The sequence below is a fragment of the Gavialis gangeticus genome, unplaced genomic scaffold (genome assembly GCF_001723915.1).
Source record: "Gavialis gangeticus isolate Ggan-Ray unplaced genomic scaffold, GavGan_comp1, whole genome shotgun sequence".
NCBI classification, from domain to species: Eukaryota; Metazoa; Chordata; order Crocodylia; family Gavialidae; genus Gavialis; species Gavialis gangeticus.
In genome coordinates this window covers 32,557,819-32,575,548 of record NW_017729008.1, presented here as the reverse complement: position 1 = coordinate 32,575,548, position 17,730 = coordinate 32,557,819, and the positions used below count along the sequence as shown (strand labels likewise).

Below are 17,730 nucleotides of genomic sequence, written 5' to 3'. Positions count from 1 at the left end.
ATCTCACTTTTTCCGTAAGTTCACTCTCTTGCATCCTTTGAAAGCTTAAGCAATTTCTCCTCCTTCCGTGGTGTTGGGTTTTTTGGTTTTTTTTTTGTTTTGTTTTTTTGGTTTTTTTTTTTGAATGACTAAATTATAAATCTTGGAAAATAGGAGGGAGTAATTACAATAGAAACTGGCACACCTTCTATTATAGGAGCTCTGACACAACTGTGATAAACATGTTTATGTATTTCCTGTGATAGAAAGTGTTGCTTAAAATGCACCGTGTAGATTTTCATAAATGAAGCTATTGTGAAGGAAAATCTTTTTTTCATAATTGTCAGCCTGCCTCATAAGTTAAAGTAATTTTAAAAAAATATTTAATCTGCCTACTTTGTTTGTTTGGTTGGTTGTTTTTTAAATGATTGCATTGCCTATGGACTCAGGCTGCTTTTCTTATTTAACTGAGGGATTCTTTTCAGACTTTATATTTTCACTCAAAAAGGATAAATGATCACATCCTTGGATGTAACAGATATGCTGTATGCAAGTGTTCAGTAATTTAAAATAAAAAATGTGACCATTCCTCAGGCTAGCAAAGTCCCCAAGTATGTGTGCCCTGTTTAAATATGTGAGTCATCCAACTGAAGTCGGTGCGACTACCTGCATGTTGAACGTTAAACACGTATTTACAGTCTCTGCTAGAGCTGAGCCCGGGTCCCACGTCAGGAGAACTTATGCGCGTGCTTGCGGCTTTTGAACTGCACGCTTAAGGGCTCTTCTGAATTCGGCGAAGTAAAAGTACCGTATTGCTAATGTGTCATAACTCACCTTCACTGTTCGAACACTTATTTTCCTCTAAGTAAAATAAACACGAGTGTTCACACCTTTCTGTACATTGAACTTCTCAGTTTGATTAAAGGAATATTAAATACAAATGCAGACTCCTGTGGACCTATAGTCACATGTGATCCATTATCTCAACAGTAGCAAACATTGATCATGTGGTGGTTTGGGATTTTTTTTTTTTTTATTTTAGTTTACAACTGAGATGGTTTAGAGAAAAAGTAACTTGGGATGGACTTGATTTCAGTACCTTTACACACCATTGAAGGATGAATTTGGTGTTTAATACAAAAGTTGTATAGTTTTTGAGTATTAGCTGAATTATATGCCCCATTTTTTATTTTCTGTTGAATCTTCAGTTGGTAGATTTGCATTTAGACGCGCCAAACTGAGGATCCAGCACAAAGTATTTATTGTGGTTCACCCACCTCCCAGCTGTCCCACTTGGAAAAACCTTCCACTGTGCCTGAAACTGTAGCAAGTAAAGCCATGGACTATGTGAATTTAGAGTATAGCTGCTAATAAATAACCTGTATATAAATGTTAGCTGTATATTGTATATCATGCAACGGTGTGTGTAAATGTTGTGATTTTTGTTTTAAAGTGGAAATTTTATCTTGCACAAATCTAATTAAATTAACTAGGATAAAATCCAATGACAGAGTTGATGGAAAGTGGAATTTCTTCCTTTTCCCTTTATCCCTCTAATTAGCTATGGTCAGCTGTCAGATCCTTTTGAAAACATGAATTAACTCTTCTCGGTCTGATGCCTGGTCTCTGGTGCTTGCAGATCCACCCCAAAACCAACAATCCTGTCTGGCAGAAATGTAGCACAGCCATCCTAAGAGATGTTTGTATCTTTGCCTTTGTGTTATAAAGAAACTTAAACAGCAGCCCTTAGGTATAGCCCAGCCCCTTTGTTATTAAACCAGCAGAAGTAATGTCCTTTTCCCCCCACTTCACTCAGGTACACACCTTCATGAAGAGGCCGAGTGCGATGCCATGAGTGAGCAGAGAGGGGTAGTTAGCCCAAGCTAGCTTTCTTTCTTCCAACATGAATTTTGGAAGGCAGAGTACATTTGTATGTTATGGATTAAATACATCAGAGAGGTATAACATAAGCTTTTGTGAGCCTGATCTGATCACAGCATCTGAAGAAGCAAGCTGGGGCTCATGAAAGCTTATGCTATGCATCTCTGATTTAATTAGGGTAGACTTGGACTTTACAGACTACCTGCTGCATGACTTCAGACTCACACAGCCAACTCTCTCCCTCTCTCTCTTCCTAAAGAGGGAAGTTGTCAACTAATATTAATGTCTCCAGACCTAGAAGAACTTGCTTGTTCCAGTTTGTAGTGTTGAAATTTCCCACTCCCTTCCTACTCCTTGACTTGTTTGTCTGTATCCTTAGTGATCGTCTCAGGCACTTCAATCTGTGGTGTCTGATGGGCCTGAGTAGTAACCGCAGTAGCTCCCATGAAAGCTATGACAGCTGCAAGTTTACAGCACTGTTGAGAGCAACTGCATTTCTGTTTTTTAATTACCATATTTTCTCACATACCTTTTTCAAAAATGTAGCTGCTGGAAGTTGGGTGTGCATCATTAGCAAGGAAATAAGGTAATAATTTTTGCGGGGGGGGGGAGAAAGGAAGCAAAAGTAACACTTTTGCATGTGGGGCAGTGTTGCATGCGGGGCTCCTTGGGTGCTGCTAACTGGATGCTCTCTCTGTCCTGCCTCCCCTGGCAGCTGCAGAAGTTGCTGCTCAGTTACTGCTAATAGCAGTATTTTCAAGGAAAGGTCGTCTTTTTCTTTATTCTGCCTTTCAAAACAAGGTGTATATCTTATTTGTGGGGACATATTGTAAGTGAGAAAATATGGTACTTCATGCTTTTGTGATGCAATTGCCTAGTGAAATAGCAGGCCATGCTCAGAGTGCCTTAGTGTTAACAAAGGGTCTGATGCTTACTTACTATATCAGTGTCTAAACACACACTTGGCACTGGTATAATCACTTTGAAACATGCCTTACTCTAAAACCCTACTGCTACAACGTGTGTGTGTGTGTGTGTGTGTAATATGGTATATGTCCATCAGAACTGCTTATTCCTCTGGCCATACTGAAATGTCTGTATGAAGATAAGCATCTTCATCCTGGTCCCAGCGTGTCCACAGCCCAGGGTGGGGGCTGTACTGATATTGTAGGAGTGCTGGGCTCGGTCTACACACCAACTAGAAATCCACTTGCCACATTTCTCTTCCTGTTGATGAAATCTGCCCCAATAGATTAACAACTTTGTTCAGTTCTGTGGTTTGTTTTTGCCAGGTTGGGGGCATTCATGGCTTTTGGGGTTTTGTGGGTTTCTTGTATTTGATACTGCAGGAAGGAAGAATAAAGTGTTTCATGGCTGCATCTCAAAGTGAACTGCACATAACGGCTGAGCCAATTTCTTAGGGATCCAGTTACTGACAACGTACTAGCATGGGCTTTATTTTTCACATTGTTCTGGTACTGTAGGACCTGTCTGAATAAATTTCTCCTCTCCATATGGTTTATTTTTGCCCTAAACTACTTGAAATCAGAACTTTTCATTTGAATGTGGAATGGCTTCCAGGCTCGGAGGTCAGCGTGGGCATGCCCCTTGCCATATTCTCACTTTCCTTGCATACTACTTCATGTCATGGGGCTAGTGAGGTGGCTCTGGCTGCAGCTCACCTCTGTGTGGGTACTTCAAACCTGATTGTTTTCTGCCTGCAGGTGATGTGACAATATCCTCATAGCCTGAAATATGCAAAGTGTATGTCAGGGAGAAGAAAAAACAATCCCTTACTAGCCTGCATTGTGTTTTTACCATACCCTGTCCACACTTCCCCAAAAGAGAGAGAACTTAAAGGATCTTACCTGCTTCCTACAAAATCAGTAGTCAAGCAACTGGAAAAATGGAAGAGTTCACAGTCATGATAGAGGTTACAGTCCCCTGGACATTCAAGTAGATCTACTGGACCTTCTGAGAGGCTTGGCAACCTTTGCTTAACTCGATTATGGAGAGAGAAAACAGAAGGATGCTCTGCCTGTGTGACCAGCTATTTTTCCTGCAACAGAAATACTTAAAAAACCAACCAGTGAGGTGGCACCTCAGCTGATGGCTTACTCCTCCCAAAGGCCCATGGATATGCATTCGTTTATAGCAGCTAAGAACCTGGCCCTGTATCCACTGATGCAGTCTTGACCAGGGGTGGACAACGCTTTTGGGCTGGAGGGCCACTAAGGAGTTTTGGTGAGCTGTTGTGGGCTGGGGGTGGGGAGGAGCTGACCCCATGCCCGCTGTTTAGGGGCACTGGACAGAGTAGGCAGGCAGGGTCTCCAAAACTGGTTGCTGCCCAGCATCCCCAGCAGATGGACCAGGGTGCCCAGGCAGCAGGGCAGGGTCTGGCAGCAGTGGTGGAGATGCTGGTAGTGGCAGCCAGGCAGAGTGAACCACCGCTGTGGGGACTGCTGGGAAGCCAAGTCTGGTCACCACGCTGTCCCCACCCTGCTGTGCACTTGGGGGTGGTGGGACTGGTCACATGTGCCATGGCTTGACCTGCCCCCTTCAAGCCTGGGCTGGGCAGGGTCAAGGGACCTGCCGCAAGCCAGGTGGGCTGAATGCAGCCCGTGGGCCATATTTTGCCCCCTCCTGATCTTGACCTTCCAGATCCTGTAAATGGCATTTTGTTTATAGCAGTGTGATCCAGCTTTGAAGTACCTCCTTCCTAATCTTTACTCCAACATGCTCTCTATACCCTCACGTAGTAAAAATCAGAGGAACAAAGGCTTTATTTGCATTTCATGTTGAAGCTCTTATCGTCCCATAAAGTGCACAGTAGCAGCAGGTTGTAAAGGCAGCATCTTACTCTCAGAGTTATGCCTATGACTTCAGCAAGAGCTGGATTTAACGTATATCAATAATTTGATAAAAATACGAATGTGCCCAGAGCTGGGAAAAATTCGGCTCCTAAAAGGCCAGCCAAAGGCTGTTCCATAATTAATCCATGCAGATTAATGTCTCAAGCAATAGGGTTTGCCTTCGTATTGCGAGTTTAGTCTATTCAACAAAGCCTTTTAAACATAGAGACCACAAACCTACTCTGCAGGCAAAATGCAGCATCTCAAAACGTGTGACTCAATGTCTCATACATGCTGTCTGTCTGATTGCACTCAGGCTTCATCAGAATTCCTCAAAATGTTTTATTCCCTGTGTTTTCCTGGTGATTGACAAGTTATGTTGTTAAGAGCTGTAGGCTACAGAAACAAATATGCAGCCAAATGTCAAATTCTGAGAGAGAGGCAGGCAGGAGGCTGCTCTACAATTAGTTTTATCCTCTCTAGTTTGGTCCTGCACTGAGCTGTCTATGGAGCCCCAGTAATTTGAAAAAAAATATGTACTAAGCAGGGCTTGCCTGTACACAACTCACTCTGAGATGAGGGACCAGAAAGCGTTTTCAAGAGTGCTGCACAAATCTGCAGATAGCTGCCCGAGATGTTTTCCAGCTTCACTCGAACCACGTGAAACGAAAGAGATAATCTTCAACAGCCTACGCAGTGAAAACACCTACAGTCGTTATCACTGGTAATGGTAGAGGCCAGATAAGTCATGTTGCTCAGGTAGCAAGCCAAACGTCTTTCCATACAATGAGAGTTTCCCAGAACCATGAGCTGGGGGGACTGAGCCTGGCACGTAAGAGAGATTTTAGACCCAGCACACCAGGCTGGTTCTCTCTCATTGCTGGAGGCACAAACTGCCCGGTCCGAGCTTACAGTGCAACTAGAGGCATAGACAGAAAGAAGTGCAGCTCCCTGAGTTAACTCATGGCGCTTCACAGACAGTGCCACCAATGAGACCAATCCTCCCGACCCAACAGACGTTAGCTGTTGGGTCAGGAGAGTGGGGGATCCATCTCCAATTTGGAGCTGATGCAAGGGGGGAGGCTGCATCTCTGCAGCCTCTTCCCCTAGCTCCCCTCCTTTCCCAGCACTGTCTCAGGATGAGAAGGGAGAAGGCAGGTTAGGGAGGTCTGTTCTGGGGTTTCCCTGGTCTGCGCTGGAGTGGAGGTGTGGGTGGATTGGAGCCCCGCACCTAGGGCAACCCCCTGAATGAACTCCCGCTGTTCCCTTCCCTCCTTCCTATTCTGCAAACAGCACCAGGAGCAGGACTGCGCTGCATCAATCCAGTCCCAGTACATGCAGACAGACCTTGGAGCACCTTCATCTGAACTCTCATGTACCGAGGGTTCAGCTTGTTGCGGGATTCAGCCCCTTTAAAGCGCCCTGCAGCCATGCACTAGTATTAGGTCCTGGCTGCAGAGTGCTTTCAGGGCCAGATCGGGCAAAAATCGACACTTCTGTCTGCGCCTCTGATGAAGTGCTTCACAACTGAGCTCACTGAGGTGGAAGTTGCAGAAAGCATTCCTTGGCTGTCTCTTTAGAGTCATAATTATTATTGGCAAGCAGTGAGCCAAGGTGTCATGGAAAGTACACCACCCCAAAACAAACAGAGCAGCAAGCTGTAGAACTGCTTTTGCAGCTTTACTCATGGTCTGTACTTCAGAGACATCTGCAAAACAAAACTGCTCACTTCAAAACCTTTCAGTGTATTTCATGCCATGGCAGCACCCACAGCTTGAAAAAATACCTTGCGTTCCCCTTGGCTTATACACTAGCTCCAAATAGTGGCCTGGAGATGCACTTCATACAACAATCATACCATAAGTATAGTTTAATAGGGCATATGAAATCATGGACCCAGTTTAGAGTGGAGTCTCAAGTCTGTGCATGTAACTTAAGTCTCCTTGACCCAAATGTGCGTGATGCCGATTAAATTCACTCTCAGTTACCAATGTGTACGTTACACAGTCACTAGCGTAGATGCAGAGTCTAAGGCATTGTCTGGGGTGTACCTGTACCCTTAGCGTAGACGCCGTTTACAGTAGTCCAATACTACTAACTCTGGTTCAATTTACCCCAGTTTAAAACCGTACAGACCGATACACCTATAAACCTTGCCTATAGTAGCAGGTCACAATAGGGCAGCTGCACTACTGGTACACATTGGGTTTTTAGCAAGGCTTTGGAAAGGTACAGGTAGAAGTCGATGCAGCACGTGCAGAAGAATAAGATCTGATGGTGAGCATTAAAACAGCCAGTGTTGTAAGGCAGGGGTGGAGCTGACCTGTGAGTCTTGTCGCTGGCCAGACAACTCACTTCTGGATCCAGCCCATAAGGCTTCTTGCTGCAGCTCCCAGAGTTTCCATGCCAACGTGGACGGCACCCAGGGGACCGATGCTGATCCTCTCTCCCATGCCACTGGATTTCTGGTGCCCAAGTGCTCTTTGGTGTGCAAATTAGTGATGGGGAAGCAGGCAGGACACAATTAACCCCTGTATAGTGGCTATGCTGACACAGGGTGCTGGCAACCACTGCAAACTGGATCCGGAAGTCAGAGCCGGCCCATCCTATACTGCAAAACCTGCAGCCGCAGGGGGGCCACAGCTAAGGGGGCTCCCTGCATCCAGCTGCTCACCAGCCCCCACCCCTGCCGCTTCACGTCCGGCTGCTCACTGCCACCCCCGACTCCACTGCCACCGGCTTCTTCGGCTGCTAGCCACCCCACCCCCCACCTCCAATGTTTTCGGAGCAGGTGGCCCCCAAAAATTGTGGGCCAGCCCTGCCAGAGGTTGGTCATCTGGACCACATAAAGCCCCAAAGTCTGCCAGCTCACTGGAGTTTGACACCCTGCTCTAACCCCCACCTCCTCAGCATTTCACTTGCATCAGCTTGAACTCTGTAAGTCGCCCTAACTTGGCGGCTTTTTACACTCAGTTTTGGTGAATGCAGTTGTACCAGGACAGCTTCTCCCCATGAACGCTTGCAAAGAATCTAGACTAATATAAGCACCTTGATGCTAATAAACCACGTCCACATCAGCATCTGTGCTGAGCAAGTTAACTGTTCTGGAGAAGGAATAATCCAAAATCAGGGTGCAAGCGAACGGTAAATCCCAAGGAGCCTAAAGTGAGTCCGCATGACTCATCCTCCTTCATCCCTGGTGAATTCGGCCCCCTCTTGTTCAATCTCTGAACAATCATTTCCTTCACGCTGCTTAGTCACCATTGAGCGTGATCCATTTTGGGTTCGTCTTTCCATTGAAGGACTCTTGGGCTGTGGCCTCCCAGACTGAACACACCCATTTCTTTCACACGCTTTCCCTGTTCAAAGCATTTCTCAGAACTTGGCTCTCCTCTGCCAGCTCGGGGCGACTCCTCCCAATTTAGGAAGTGCCTTCCCCAAGGAGCAGCCGGCGTGCCCCAGACTAACACTGGCTGAATTGTCAGGCATGTTCTCCTTACCTCCAGGGAACAAGAAAGAGAGGTTATTTTTGCTAAGAGGCTCAGCAGTGACTTCCTAGCTGTCAGACTTTCCATCAGGTCACGGCTACTTCTAGCAATCTGCTACCTACAAAATGAAAAGAAACACAGAGCAGCCAGTGGCAGCTGAGGATTTAATTATAACCCACCAACCAGACCATCTATTTAAAAGAAGCCAGCTTCACTATCTTGGTCCTTCTCTGCTGTGCGTGTGCTTCTCTCAAGGCACGTCTGCATTTTGAAGCATCCACTATAGCGAATGGCTTGTGCTGAAATGACACGCAAACAGCTAAGATGCATCATTCGCAGAGGCCAGGCGGTGACAGATTCAGTGGGAATTCAATGTGAAGTCAGCAGTGGTACGTCAAAAAACAACCCAGTCACCAAGGACCAGTGCCTCCCGTTTCAAATCGATTCTCCCTGCAGCAGGAACAAGTGATACTTGTTCACTACACAGGAGGAGATGAGAGGCTAACACCCATGCGCAGCAGTATCAGTCTCCGCACGCCTGAGAAAATATTCGTTGTCAGAACCCCTTAGTAGGGACACATCCCATTTGAAATTAAATGTTGAGGACATCCAGTCTCTTCTCTGGGTGCACATCAAGAAGAGCATCAATCAGCACCCCAGTAAAATAATATTTTAAAGCAACAAGTTTGCGCAGGAGTTAGGAAGATTCATCTTTAGCCAACACATCTGCTTTAATTGACAAGCGCCACTTTCTGCCCACGCAGGCAGAGAGCAGGCCCAAGTCGCTGAATGCTGCAACTTGAACTTCCAGCTCAAATCCTGATGAGCGGGAAGCTTGCCAAACCACAGCTTGCTGGGTTTTCATTCAATGCTCTCCACGCTGTGCCCTCCCCACCTTTTCACTCCCAGGCTCTTCACCTGTGGTTGCCACACACTGCACAATACCCACAACAGTGCCCCTGTTGTTCCCAGTTTTAGCCGTTCAGTCACCAAAGTATTTGTGATTACCCCCAGCACAGCACTTGTCCTCCCCTGGCAAGATCCTAATATACAAAAGGTGACCTTCAAAACGTGCCACCCAGACAGCAGTGTTGAGCCAAAGGGTAGAGGAATGAAGTAATAATATGGAACTTAAGAGGGGAGATAAGACGGGGTCAGGTCACCGAGTGCAGCCGAACAGTGGATTTCACCCAGTACAATAGCAGTGCGATCCAGTAAAGAGCCCCCTCGCATGGGAATCAAAAGGCCTCTTTCTTTTTGCAGCTGTGCCATTGACTAGCTCTGCAGGCTCAGACAAGACCGTCTCCTTATCTCTGGATTTCCCTATCTGTGAAAGGGGAATAAAGCATAAGATCTGCAAATAGAAAACATCAGCTAAAATAAGATGGGGAGGCTGGAGCGGGAGACAGCACAGCATGAAGTTGCAATTAAGCAGAGAGATTTTCTACCCCTGGGATCAGGCCAACGCCAGAAACCCAACAGAAATGGAGTGGCGTGGAAGGATGATCTGCTGGTCACAGTTGGGATCCAGGAGATTATCGCTATGGACCGAGCGTGCAAGTCCGTGTAGGACTTGCTATTCCAGGAAACACGCACTTACGCTATCTGTTCAGCCTTGGCCCTTGTCGTCGCTGTCTGGCAGTATGCACCTGCTGGCCTGTCCCTTTCTGCTGCCAAGCACCACTGCATGGCGATCTGTGACAGCAACTCCTAGATGCCAAAAGGACATTCATATCTAGCAGCCACGCGTCCAGGAGTAATAGGAGCTGAACTAGTCATCCCTTACACCTCAAGGTGAATGGCGCCCAAAGTCAGACATGTCAGGTGTCAGATCAGAGGTATCATAAAGATACTGTGTACCAATGACTCCTTCATAAAGGCTATGCACACTCTCATACCGACATTTTTGCCCCTGCTACTGACTTCCTATGCCGCCCACAGCAAGTCACTTAACCACACCCTGCCTTCATTTCTGCATCTGTAAAATAGAAATGCTTTATTTCCTTGGAGGTTTTGGGAAGCTGAACTGTGAATTCATCACCATGGAGGATGAGCAGAGGGAGACCCCCCTGAGCAACATGCCAGGTCTATATAAATGTTTATGGCCCTTATTAACACTTTGGATACAGCTGCTCACCTAGATGGAAACACCAGCCTGAACTTCCATGCAGCAAGACTATCATCATTAGCACGACTTATGTACACTGATTGAGCAATGCAGATAACCCCCCCACCACCACCACCACCAATTGTGCTTGTGTTTATAAAGTGGAACGACACCAAGGGGAAGGAGCATTCAGAGAACATCCCAGCAGGAGAGAGATTATTACTTCATATTTAAACCTTTATTAGGAAACAGTTGTCAATGCATTTTATTTCCAATACACAAGCTACCGCTGGGGAACTGGATCTACGTGGCCCTTAGGCTTTGACACACAAATAAACTTCATTACTGCTGAACATTTCCTGTCTTCCTAAGTGGGTTTAGCCTGCCTGATTAGGTTTAATTTCTCATTTACATTAGGAGAGGTTTTCTATTGGGACTGAGCTTGGGAAATAAGCATTCTGCGCAATGCAGAGATTTTGCTAACACACCCTGGAATAAATGCGCTTTGCACCAGACATCAGGAAAAAGAGGAGAAAATTCCCTGTGTGATGAGCATTGCTATATTGGCAATATGGATACGTCATTCTATATGCAATTCATGTGCAAAAGTTTGGTTTAAAAAAGTATTGCCAAGGAGGGGCAAGGCACACAGGATGGTCCTACTTGCACTTGATTTCACTTCCAAAACTGCTATGCATTTCAACCAATCCAAGGAGCAAGGGAGACTGCGGGCCAAGCATGACGTTGTGGGCAACACCTTTCTGATGGGGAAGAAACGCTGCTGCAGGTGGATCCAGGATCTCATATACTGCCAGGACAGCCCAGTTGCATTTCCATAGGGGACTGGACTGATGCAATCTGACCAACTTACCCCATGAGGTCTCCCTCTTTGGAAAAGCTTTCCCACCCTCAGCAGAACGCTACACGAAGGTGAGTTTCTGTATAAAGGAAACATATTCCACAACCAAAACTTCCTATAACACAGGAAAGGAGAGCTGAGAATTGCGAAGTTCACCCACCCGGGGTTGGTCTCTGTCACTTCCTTCAGAGATTCATAGATGTTAGGGGTCAGAAGGGACCTCACAAGATCATCAGGTCCAGCCCCCTGCGCTTGGGCAGGAAAGACTGCTGGGGTCAGATGACCCAGCAAGGTGTGCGATCCCGGTCATTTCTGTTCAGTAACCACCGAGATGCTCCTGCAGTACAAGCTGGAGATAAACTGACAGATGCATTCATCCCACAGCGATACCAAAGAGCATCCCAAGAACCGTGAAAACATGCTTCGTTACTTGATCAATTCAAGTCCTTTCCTACTGGTTGCTTCTCAAGACAAAAGTAGAATTTCTGCCCTTTGTTCGATGGATATTTACTGTTTGAAATGTGTGTGGTACAGAACAACATACTTAAGCAGCATTAGATGCCAGAACAGTAAAGGAGGCAGGACCTGGGCACATGAGATGTGCAATTTTGCATCTAGAGCAGCTGCCGTCTTTCATGTCAGAAGTGGTTACGTTTCAGCTGCAGTAACACGATCCTGTACTTACCTCCCAGGTGAGTGGGGAAGCTTCATTAATATTTCCTGTGAAGTGATCCTTGGATAAGTGGTGGCATATAAACATTAATCAAGTACATTACTGGTGTTGTCATGATGTACCAAAGGCAATGGGATCTTTGAGACTGATTTCATGGGGACAAGATTTTACCTGATAAAAGGAAGGAATTTGCAGTCTGTGTAAATCATCCCTTTGCAAATACAGGAAAGGCAACAAGAGGCATTAAATGAAGCTTCCAAGGTTTTTCTACCCATAAAACATGGAGCTCATGCTTTCATCACAGTAGGAGCCATCGAGCCCACATTTTATAAGCCACAGCAAAACATTAGCAGAGGTAAAGGAAAGGGGGTTGTGTCCCCCAAAGACCTGCAAGGCTCAGTTGAACTTTCCTGCCTCATTTTATACACATTGTTGCTCAAGTGGGCCAGTCTAATTACAGCTCTGCTTTAATTACAATCCCTTGCTACATGCTTGTCAAACACAATTTAAAGTAACACCACGCACATTTGACTGTGCCTTGACTAAGCCATCAGCTGTCTGATCCCTGCTGACCTTTTTAAGGGCGGGTGAGGACAGCACACCTGCATCATCGTGTGTGTAAATCGACCACGTGGCCCGGCCGTCCCGGCATACCATCGAGGCAAGCGGCGCGCTGCTCAGAGCACCGCGGCCCGTGGGGCCGAAGAGCTGGCAGTCGCATAGCGCTACACCTCAAACAGCCGTAGCTCAAACATGAACCCTTGTCGTGGGCCGAGCCTGCAGCACTATTTTGTTGTTGGACGCCAGTCACAGCCAGACACTTGTGTAATAACATGATAACTTGTGCTGCCACATTTTTCTGGTAGCTCCTTTTTTCATGGAGCTGAAACAGGCCACCGACTCAAAACCACTTGAAAGATGTTAAGCGGCTCATCGACAAAATGACAGCACCCAAAGAGGAGGCCCCAGGTGGGCGGACGGTACGCGAGTCTCTGCAGAGATCTCCCAGGGAAATCCGGGCGCCGAAGGCTGGTTGTCTATTTATATGGAGGGGCTCTTTGCTCTGGTGGAATTGAGGAGAGTGGGGTTTTACACCAGTGAAATTAGAAGAGGCTTTAGTGGAAGGTTCAATGTCTTCCAGGGGTGAATCGGAGTCCAAAATGTCTGGAGGCTTGGAGTGGCAAGTCAGGCACCCAAAACATCTCCTAGTTAGGCCACTAAAATGAACCAGCAGCTGCATCTTTTCAAAGCCTCGCAAGTTTTAGGGGTAGCTGGTGTAGGAACCTCAGTCAGCCCCCATGCTTGCACGTTATGGAATTGGAGCCCTAAACGAACACCCAAAATGTTAGGCTGCGGGTTCATTTCGCACAGGAAAGTTTACTGCAGGAGGCAGTCCCACTGCAGAGAAAAGGGGGCAAAAGGGGCAAGAAACCCTCCTGGCTAAACAGGGAAATCCAGGAAAGCCTCAGGGCAAAAAAGGGACATACAGGCGGTGGAAGCAGGGGGTAGCCACCAAGGAGGAGTACACCTCCCTGGCTCGCACTTGCAGGGAATCAGCGAGGAAGGCCAAAGCAGCATTAGAGCTCAGGCTGGCAACAAAAGTTAAGGATGACAAGAAGTCCTTCTTCAGATATTTAGGGAGCAAAAAGGCTGCGCAGGGCAGCACAGGACCCCTACACGATAGACCAGGGCAGTTGGTGACAGATAGGAGGGACAAAGCAGAGTTCTTCAGTGAGTTTTTTACCTCTGTATTGTTGAACTCGGATCTAGACAAATCTCCCAAATGCAGTACTGACAGAAGCAGGAGGAACATCAGCCCTCTGCCAGTGCCAGCCTGGTAAAGAAACACTTGGAGCGGCTGGATGTGCTTGAATCAACAGGACCAAATGAGCTCCATCCAAGGGGCTGAACGAATTAGCCAGCGTCATGGCAGAGCCACTGGCATGACTGGTTAAGCACTGGTGGTGCTCAGGTGAGGTCCCAGAGGACTGGAAAAGGGCCAATGTGGTCGCTATTTTCAAGAAGAGGAGGAAGGAGGATCTGGGTAACTATAGACCAGTTAGTCTCACCTCCATCCTTGGGAAAACACTTGAAAAAATTATCAAGGATCACATTTGTAGGAGTTCAGCAGGTAATATAATGCTGAAGGGCAACCAGAATGGGTTCATAGCAGGTAGATCCTGCCCGACTAACCTTGTGTCTTTCTATGACCAGGTCACTAAAAGCTTAGACAGGAGTTGAGGTAGACGTCATCTACTTGGACTTTAAGGCGGCCTTCGGCACGGTATCCCGTCCTAGTCTCATAAACAAATCGAATGGTTGTGCCATAGACGATCACAGTCACGTGGGTGGCAAACAGGCTTAAGGGTTGTACCCAGAGCGTGGTGGGTATTGGCGGGTTGGTATTGACCCCAAAAGTTGTGGCCAGTTGAGTCCCCCAAGGCTCAGTCCTTGGGCCAGTGTTGTTTAATATCTTCATCAGCAACCTGGATGAGAGCATGGAGAGAAACTTTGTCCAAATACGCAGATGACACCAAACTATGGGGTGAAGCAAAAACACTGATGGGAAGAAACCGAATCCAGGCAGACCTGGACAGGTTAGAGAACAATGGGCAGGAAACAATAGGATGCAGCTCCACAAGGACAAGTGCAAGGTGCTGCACTTAGGGAGAAGGAATCACCAGCACACCTATAGGCAGCAGGATGACCTTCTCAGCAGCACAGCAGCCAAAAATGATCTCGGAGTCATTGTCAACTCCAAGATGAACATGAGTCAGTGTGGCAAAGTAATTAGCAGAGTTAATCGCACTTTGTCATGCATTAGTAGGTGTATCACGAACAGGTCCAGGGAGGTGATGCTTCCCCTGGTCAGGCCACAGCTGGAGTACTGCGTCCAGTTCTGGGCGCTGAAATCCAAGAAAGATGTGGACAAGAGAGGGTCCAGAGGATGGCCACTCGTATGGTTAGAGGCCTGCAGGGAAGGCCCTAGGAGGAAAGACTAAGGGACCTGGACCTTTTCAGCCTCCGCAAGAGAAGGCTGAGGGGGGATCTTGGGGCAGTATACAAACTCACTGAGGCAGGCAGCAGGGAATAGAAGATGCTGTGCTTACCAGGGTACCCCTTGGAGTAACCGAAAACAACAGCCACAAGCTGCTAGAGAGTAGATTTAGGCTGGACATCAGGAAGGACTTCTTTACGGTCAGGGTTGCCAGAATCTGGAACGGGCTCCCAAGGGAGGTGGTGCTCGCCCCTACCTGGGGGTCTTCAAGAGGAGAATGGACAACACCTGGCTGGGGTCATCTGACCCCAGCACTTTTTCCTGCCCGGGGCAGGGGGTCAGACTCAATGATCCATTGAGGTCCCTTCCAACCCTAGCATCTATGAATTTCCTCATATGAATGCAGTTATGTTGTTTGTCCTTCGCAAGCAAAGATGACCCCATCCACCAGGTGGGGGAGAGAAGAGAGGAAGGAAGCGGGAAAGAAAAAGGGAGGGAGAAAAGAGAAAGGGAGAAAGAGAGGAAAGAGAGAGGAGGGTGGAGGCTAGGTCACATGGGTATGCAGATGACTTACAAGACCAATCTGTGCCCTGAACAATCTGCTGCAGTAGCAGTCAACAATAGATCAATCTTGAATGCTATGTTTTATACTGATATAACTGTTTCCGTATGGAAAGGGGAATGCGGGGCCACTACAGAGAGGACAGAGATGGATTTTTCTTTGTGGCCATAGGGGACAGGACTAGGAGCAATAGCCTCAAGGCTCAGCAGAAAATTTTAGGTTGGAGATTAGGAGGAACTTTGACTACATGGGTGGTCAAGCACTGGAACAGGCAACCTAGAGAAACTGTGGTATTTCCATCCCTGGAAGCTTTCAAGAGCAGGTGAGACGGACAGTTGACTGGGATGGTGTTAGGGGTGATCCTGCCTTGAGCTGGGGGCTGGACTAGATGACCTTATGAGGTCCCTTCCAGCCTTACTGTCCTATGATCCCACACGCAGGTTCATATTGTATAAATGCATACCTATTAGGGGCTGTACTAGCATAGCTATTTGGACAAAAGAAGTCACATTCCTAAGCAATAAAATTATGCTGGTGCTAAAGCTACATACTAGAGGCCTCAGATGCACTGAAGCACTCTGCAGCAGTGGGGGGCAAAGCTCATACCAGTGCATTTATGATTTTTTTGTTTTAAATGGACAGAACCGTAACTGTTTGTAAAGCAAAATGAAGCACCCGGCTCTGCAGAAATGCAAGGTGTTTCTCATAGCATACAGCTGCAGATAAATGCTAAAAGCTGCATTCCAAGATAATTACCATATTGAAATATGATAAGAAAGCAATGACACTTCAAGAAATAGACTAACACACTCCACTAATAGGAGAGTGAAAATCCTCGAACCAAAACTGAAACAATTCAAAATTGTCCCTTCACTGGCTGTTGAGGGCAACTGTGATTATATATAACAAGTAATAACTGAGAGAGAGAGAAGGCATGAGAATGTACTAGGTCATGTACATAGGCCTAACATCTTGGACTCATTCTACAAAGGTCAGGTCTATGCTAGGAGAGTTTCCAATGTAGCTATAGTAGAAAACCCTCCAACTCCACTGTAGACAACAAACTGGTCAAAAATTGCTTTTGTTAACATAGCTTATACCAGCTCCTTAACAAAAAAGGAGATGCTGCCAAAAGCACTAGGGCTTTTGCAGATGTCAAAACAGGGACTTCAGGTCTCCATTTAGACAAGTAAATTAATATTTGGCGTGCAACTAAAATGGCAAATGGAAAAACTTGTTGCTTGTTTTGTGTTTTCAAGAATTTCATGGCTGGGTCACAAAGACGGCGACATTTTACCGTACCTTCAGAAGGGAAGGGGAGGGAAGGGAACTAATTTTGTAGGCTGCTTGCAGACATTAACACCCCCCCAAAACACAGAACTGGCACATGCCCAGAAGAGGCAGCATGTTAGTTGAATCCAGCTCCCCTGACGTCTGTATGGATTGGGTGCTTTAGGAGGGCTTTGTTGGCACTTTTATCTGATAGCTGATTGAATCACCTTTAAATAAAACACACCAAAAAGCCCCGCTGAAGTGACCAACCTATACAGACAGAGCTGAGTCAAAGTCATGCACTGCTTCTTCCAGTAAAGTGCATTGTTTGCAGGGGTTTGGATTTTGTGGTTTGTTAACATCTGCAAGCAACCTTAGATGCTTAAAAAATTCTCATTGAAAGATAAAGCAATTAGACTATTGGGGAGCATAGAGATTGCTGCTTTAACCTATTAAAATGAACAAGGAACTGCTGAGAAGGTAGCAGAAGATACTAGATATTTAAAGATTAGCTGAATGGCCCTCAGCCTCGTTGAACCCAAGGCCCCCTTCATTAGACTCCAGGCACCCCTTAGAGAAAGCGCCAGCTCTTAGCTTTCACTCAGTTTTTGACCACAAGAAAATAATACCACAATTAGTATGGTTACGGGCCTGCAGGCCAAGCCCTACCAGGAGAGATTGAGGGACCTGGATCTCTTCAGCCTCCGCAAGAGAAGGCTGAGAGGTGATCTTGTGGGCACCTACAAATTCATGTTGGGGGGTGGGGGGACAGCAAGGAATAGGAGATGCTCCATTTACCAGGGCACCCCATGGAGTAACTAGGAACAACGGCCACAAACTGATGGAGAACAGATTTGGGTTAGACATCAGGATGAACTTCTTTACGGTCAGGGTTGCCAGAATCTGGAATGGGCTCCCAAGGGAGGTGGTGCTCACCCCTACCCAGGGGTCTTCAAGAGGAGGCTGGACAAGCACCTGGCTGGGGTCATCTAACCCCAGTACTCTTTCCTGCCCAGGGCAGGGGGCTGGACTCGATGACCTGCTGGGGTCCCTTCCAAC

General features: G+C 46.8%; 1 long non-coding RNA gene across 1 annotated transcript; it reads right to left on the bottom strand.

Annotated features, from left to right (window-relative positions):
* Positions 1-395: 395 nt before the first annotated feature.
* On the bottom strand, positions 396-2,493 carry LOC109292224. The gene is made up of 2 exons (XR_002096081.1): positions 643-2,493; positions 396-601 (listed from the first exon to the last, which is right to left on the bottom strand). It is a non-coding gene; the product is annotated as an uncharacterized LOC109292224 (long non-coding RNA).
* Between the last annotated feature and the right edge of the window lie 15,237 nt (positions 2,494-17,730).